This window comes from Gracilinanus agilis, chromosome X (assembly GCF_016433145.1).
Source record: "Gracilinanus agilis isolate LMUSP501 chromosome X, AgileGrace, whole genome shotgun sequence".
NCBI classification, from domain to species: Eukaryota; Metazoa; Chordata; class Mammalia; order Didelphimorphia; family Didelphidae; genus Gracilinanus; species Gracilinanus agilis.
The window spans coordinates 80,186,660-80,194,138 of NC_058136.1; the positions used below are offsets into that span (position 1 = coordinate 80,186,660).

Genomic DNA, 7,479 nt, shown 5'->3' on the forward strand with positions numbered 1-7,479 from the left:
TAGATGCCACACCACACAGGATCCCAGGGGAAATCAGGAAGCAGGGTGTCCTCTGCTCTGAGGTCTCCCAGGCTGGCAACAGTTTTGCCCACCACTAATGGAGTCCACACTCAGGGCACAGACAGACTTCCTCTTCCTTCATTCCAACCTCGAATTCCCAGCTCCAGCTCCTTCCTGCTAGGTACATCTTAATTTCTAATAACTAGCTAATCTAATCTTACTCATAACAGTTCCCCCCTTTGCACAAAGCCAAAATTACCAAAATTTTGGTATTTGTGCACTACAACTAAAATTCTAACTAAAATTCTAACCCAAAATAACAAACAACGTACACTAACTCTATTCTATCTAACACTATCCTACTCTACTCTACACTAGGGATTTCGACAAGGAAAGGTAAAAGGATAAATATATTGAACAGTTACATAGTTCAAAGCGTAAAACAAGTAACAATGCAAAATTTCCAAAAAAAATCAACAGCAAATATGAAATATCAACACAAAAGTCAAAACAAACATCAAACATAACTATTCTAATACAGAAATATCCTACCAACTAATAAATGCAAACCATTTTGGAAAAACACTTTAACATAACGTTGCATAAGTCTTTACATCCAAAGTAAAACAAAACATTAAACTCCCTTATGCAAATTATATTTGAATGTTTGCAACTCAATCATATCAAAGTATTCACAGAATTTACATTTATACATATATACACACATGATACATACATATAATATATACATGAAATATACATGTATGGTATACATATACATGTGTATGTACACATAATATATACATATCAAATATATATGTATACCCTTTACATATTTACAATACTTACACTATAATACAGTTTACAATATACACATACTACTTACACAAATATTTACATTATTTGTGATATGTGATCTGTAATATGTTATATGTTCTTCATGTAATGCTATTTTGTTATATCTGTTGTATCTGCACTGTAATGTACATTAGTACCTTATCTTATCCTCTAACCTAATCTAATACCATATCTATTTCACTAAACTATTCTAAACTAACCCTAAGATATTTGTGTATTAGTCTAGCTATAGCTATCTAAATAACTAGCTAATCTTTGTTAATAACTAACTATCTTTGTTAGAACTTACTTATCCTATAACTAATTCTAATTTTGTTAGTATTATATACATTGCTTCATTCCATAAGGAACACAATGTATCCTAACATGTTTGTGTCTTATGTATGTGATTTGTTATGTTGTTTTTTTGCCATTTTGTGTTGCAACATGTTACTGATGGATGCATGATACCTACCAAAACTCCAGATCTCCTAAAGATCTTCTTTCTCCTTATGATGTTCTATTCCTCTAGGAAATCTCTCCTCTTTTTGGTTTTCCTCTTCTCCTTTTCCTCTCCATTGAAGTTCTTGATAGTTTTATGTGCAATGTTGGATGCATATGAGTATGTAGTGATACTATATACATTATCCAAAATACTTCCAAACTATTTGATCCAAATTGTACATGATTAATCCTCTTCTTTAAGAAAATCATTGAAAATGCAGTTTTATCAGTTCAATTCATGAGTTCATCAGTCTTAATACAAAGTCTATAAATCCTAAATCCTGAATCCTCTTCATCTGTGTCCTCTTCCATCCAAACGTCCTCTTCCACTGGAATGGTCCTCTCCTTACTGAACTTTCTGACTGCAGACTCTAATTGACTGAAGATCTCAAATTACACAATCTCTTCTTCTTCTTCTTCATCATTATTAACAATCTCTACATTTTCATTATCCATTCCATGTGCTAATTTAACATGCGAACAATGATATGACGAATCTCTACATAAGACTTTCACAGAAGATGATCAAACTAATACAAAAGTATAAGGACCTACCCAATTTTGTTCTGTTTCTGATTTTTTGGCAAAATTTTTCACATAGACCATATCACCTGGTTGAAAATTATGCAGAGAATAATCCAATAGACCATATTGAATTAATATTCCCATATTTTGTAATTCTCTTAGCCTCTGCTGTAAAGCACTTAAATATGAAGCAATTTGGCAGTCACCTCCTAAGAGTGATGCATAAACAGCCTTACAAGTTTTTGCTTGTAGTGGAGCATGTCCAAAGAGCATCTCATATGATGATATATGTAGATCCGCTCTTGGTCTCATATGTAGGTAAAACAAAGCTATGGGAAGAATCTCTGGCCATTTAAGATGAGTTTCAGCACAGTTTCCCAACCATAGTCTTGAGTTCCCTATTCATACGCTCCATCTGACCTGAACTTTGCGAATGGTTTGGAACATGATATTTAGGTGTTATTCCTTGACTCTCATAGACTCTTCTAAGGATATCCTGAGTGAAATGAGATCCCTTCTCTGAATCTCTGGTTAAAGGCACAATTTCCTTAAGTAACACTTTCACCACAAAACTAGCTGTATTTGTATTTGATGGAAAAGCTTCAGGCCATTTAGTTAGTCTACCAACTATCACAAGACAATACTTGTATCTTCCAGCTTTAGGCATACAGATATAGTCAATCTGTAAACTCTCAAATGGACAATATGCTAAAGGTGTACCACCCAAACCTTTCTGAATGCACTCTGATTGAACTTTTGGAAGACTGGACAGCTATTACAGATCTTATTTGCAACAGTACTTATTCCAGGAGCAATCCATTGTCTCCTGATGGAATCCACAACAGCTTGTGTACCAAAATGACCTTTTGTGTGGATGGCTTGACACAAATAGGTATACAAGTCTTTTGGTAACAATGGTCTTCCTGTATCAGTAATCCATATCCTATGATCTTTCCTAGCTCCAAATTTATCCTTCCATTTCTCGATATCTGAGTCTACATAAGCTTTCTCTAGATCATTACAATCAATATTCATCACATAAATTGGAGCATTCTGGGCTGCATACTTCACAGTGATATCAGCTCTATGATTTCCTTTAGAGACTGAATCTCTACCATGAGTGTGACTCCTACAATGAATTACTGCCAACTGTTTTGGCTTCTGGATTGCCTCTAACTACTCAGTTATTATTCCTGCATGAGGAATGGTTTACCCAATGCAGTAATAAAACCTCATTTTTTCCAGACCTTTCCTGTTGCATGGCAAACAGAAAATGTATATTGAGAGTCTGTGTAAATATTCACACGTTTACCTTCAGCTAGAAGACAGGCTTGCTTCAATGTCACCAATTCAGCACCTTGAGCACTAAGATTATTAGGTAATGAGCCATAACACAGTGTCTCAAATTCTGTGACAACTGCAGCACATCTAATTCTAATTACATAAATATGATGATCCATCTGTGAATAATACCCAGTCTGGATTTTCGAGTGGAGTATCTTTTAAATCCATTCTAGGCATAGCCACAAGATCTATTACCTCAATATATTCCTGCAATTGCTCACTGTTATTTGGTAAATCAGGAAGAAGAGTAGCTGGATTAAGTATGCTATATCTCTTCAACTTGATATTCTCACTACCTAAGAGAATAATTTCATACTTAGCTATCCATTGGTCTGAATATGCTTGAGTACGGAACTTCCTCATTAGTGCTTCTATCTGATGTGAACAATAGACCATCAAAGGACATCCCAAAACTAGATCAACTGACTTCTGGACTAACACAGCTGCTGCTGCTACCCCCCTTAGACAGGGTACTGTCCCCGCAGCTATTGCATCTAACTGACAGCTGTAATACCCAATTGGATGATAACTTTGTCCAAGAGTCTGTGTCAACACACCAGAACCTATACCTTTTGTTTCACTGACAAACAGCTGAAAAGGTTTCTCATAGTCTGGGATTCCTAATGCAGGTTCAGATAGAATGGCTTCTTTCAGCTTATTTAAGGCTAATTGATGTTCAGGCTTTAGTTTCAGAGGTTCTGGTTCTGTACTATATCCAGGAATCCATTGTCTACAGAAACCAGTAGTTCCAAGAATAGCTCTAAGTTGTTTCTTAGTTTTAGGTGCACTCAATTTATGTATGTCAGCTATTCTCTTTTGTGTAATACTTCTGGAACCCTCTGATAACATGAATCGGAGATATTGCACCCTGGGTAAAACGAATTGTAATTTCACTTTTGAGATTTTATGTCCTCGTTTATACAATTCAAGCAAAAGAATCTTGATGTCCCTAAGACGCACCTTTGCATTTGGGGATACCAAAAGAATATCATCCACAAAATGCACCAATTTTCTCTCTTTAAACTTAATAGTTTTCAGATCTCTATTTAGAATTTGTGAAAACTCAGTTGGTGAGTCGGTATACCCCTGTGGGAGATGAGTCCAGGTCCATTGTGTCTTTTCCCATGTAAAAGCAAAGATCTTTTGAGAATCCTCATGAATTGGTATCGAGAAAAACACAGAACATAAATCTACCATGGTGAAATATCTAGCCTGACATGGAATGGAAGAAATTATAGCAGCTGGACTTGGGACAACTGGATGTGTCTTGATGACATAATCATTTACCACTCTTATATCATGAATAAATTGGTAAACAGGTCGGCCATTTTCATCCTGTTTGGGCTTCTTTATAGGCAAAATTGGTGTATTGTACTCAGAAAGGCATGGTATTATTATCCCCTGTTGGATTAGGGACTCAATAATCAGAGGAATACCTTCTATCGCCTCCTTAGTCAAGGGATACTGAGGCACACAAGGAACTGGTTCTTCCTTTGTCCTCACCCTGAATGGAATAGCTGATTTTAGCAACCCAACATCTGTGGATGATTTTGACCACAAATCCTTGGGTATATCCTCAGGTACTGGATAGATAGTACCTAAATCTTCCTCTGTACTCTTAGAATCTAAGAAAAGCAATGGAAAGGCCTTCAAAGATTCCTCTGGAAGATGCAAAGAGATATCACCAGATTCAGTACATTGTATAGTAGCTCTCAATTTACACAACAGATCTCTTCCCAACAGATTCATTGGACATTCCGGAACACACAAAAATGCATGTTCCACCGAAAGTGGTCTTAGGGTCACCATTTTTGGTTGCAATTTAGGTACTTTCTGAGTAACACCCGTTGCACCAACCATACCCATTGTTCCAAAAGCTCTACAATTTTCAGGAAAGCTTTGCAAAATGGATTTACTGGCCCCAGTATCAGCAAGAAGGTCATAAATCTGGTCTCCAATATTTACAGACACATATGGTTCAGTACTATTGGGAGGTTGGAAAGTTTCCATCACAGGAGCTAAAACAACAACATCAGAACAAAGCTCAGCCATTTCCTGTCCATCCAAGTTAACATCGTCTAGAATTACAGAATTTTCCCAGAATTTTAAACCATTGGTCCTTTTCACCTCTATTCTGGTATCATTGTTCTTATTCACAATCAAATTATCCTTAATAAAATCACAATTTCTATTATTTTTCTTAATTCCAATCTTACTAGAACTTCTAACACCATTTACAACACTATTTCTATTTTTCTTACAATTATTTACAACATTAATCAAATTATTATCAACACCATATAAGTCATCATCAATCGTAATCAAATTATTACCAGCACTAATTAAATTACTACTACCAGTAGGTAAATTACCATTAACATTGGTTAAAGTACTATTTACACCATTACTAGTAGTTAATTCAGACAATTTCACATTAATACCACTTAAATTATCATTAATTCTCATCAAATTATCATTCACATTGATTAAACTATCATTGATTTAATTTAAATTAACACTGATCAACTCATTACCATTATTAATTGAGTTCTTATTGTCACCAATCAAATCAATATTAACACCAAGTGCACCATTTCTATTATTCACAATTACATTATCATCATCTTTAACACTTAGAATTTCATCAACATTCACTTTAGTTCCATTACCTTGATCAATCACTTCTGAACTTTGGGCACACCTTCATAAGCTGTCCCTCCATTCATGTTACCATTATTAACATTCCCCTGCACAAGGTGACTGAACTTGGGGCGAGTTCCCATGCGAATACATTCCTGCATCGTTGTCAAATTAGGAGCTTGTGCACCTTGACAGCATGAATTCTGACATTGGAATACATTTTGTTGTCCATTTCCCTGATTAAAACCACTATTCCAATTATTTCCCCTGTAACCATAATTATTATTATACTGATTATTTCCATTTTTATTATTGTATCTCTGCCAATATGATCTCTTTCTGTACAGTCCCTTGCAAAATGCCCAAATACGTCCACAAACATAACAAGATTGCTGCCTCTGGTTCCTAGTGTTTGAATCTCCACGGATCTTATAATTATTATTATTATTTCTCTTTTACGCTGCCTGTAATGCTGCTACCACCTTGATTTCATTTATTTTCTTCTCATTAGGTTGAGAATTTACCTCCCGTAATTTCTTCCTAAGATTTTCAATGATTGTATCCTTGTCATCAGTACCTCTGTCCTTTTCTTGGGCAAAAACATATGTTGCTTTTTGTTTCAATTCATCTAAGCTCAACAATTCCCAATCAGAGTAATTGTCCATAAAAAATTTCTTTACCTGGGGAACCAAATTTCTCACAAAAATCCTTTTAACATAATCTATGGTGTTATTTTCTAGAATATTCATGTTTAAATACATTTCTGCTGCCTCAATGATTCTGTCCAAAAAAGTTGCAGGGGTCTCTACTGCTGTCTGCCTGATCTTTTCAAATTTACTCCAAGAATTAGGACGCTTAGCATGCTTCTCTAGAACATGAATAAGAGACTTTCACGCTTGTTTCAACATGTGGTAGGTAGGAACTGAATTCAGGTCCAGTTCCTCCAAAGCTACAGGCCATGGTGTCATTCCCTCCATGTTTCATGTCTCATCTACAAACTTTGCTCTGTCATGGTCCGATAAGATCTCACCTCACACATACCAGCAATCCTCAAAGTCTGGATCATGTTGTTTTACAAAAGCTTTGAAGATCTTCACGAATTTCCCAGAGTCATCGTGGAAATTGGGGATCTTATGTTTCAGATTTTCTACATCCTCAGACCTGAACCTAGTATGTTGTTTGATGTGAAATATACCTTTGTTGCGAATGACTGGGAGATTGCAAAGAGGAAAAAGATTAATGGGGGTTTCAGCCTTATTCTGAGCCTGCTGTTCTAGAACACCTTTGCCAGAAATGCCCATGTTCATATATTCAGTCATGTTGCCAGTGTGGGAAGTACCAAGGGATTGACCAGAGAAAGAACCATTTTGCATGCATAATTCTAAATTATCTAACTTAATTTGCAATAATCTTACCATTTTTTTTTGGTTTCAGAATCCCTGAAACACCAAGTCACAATGATTTTAATACAATACCCAATATGATATAATATCCACCTCAACCTGTATACAAAATAACCAGTCAGAATCATAACTGGCATGTGACATAATAGATCCAGTATGTTAATTGTCAAAATCGGTTGTGCAAATTCGAAGTCCATTATCCCTTTAAAATACCTGGGTATAACTC

The 7,479-nt window shown here is 35.6% G+C and overlaps 1 pseudogene; it reads right to left on the reverse strand.

Moving 5' to 3' along the window:
* The window catches only part of LOC123253811, a 34,317-nt pseudogene extending 27,148 nt beyond the window's left edge, over window positions 1-7,169 (reverse strand).
* Window positions 7,170-7,479: the final 310 nt, after the last annotated feature.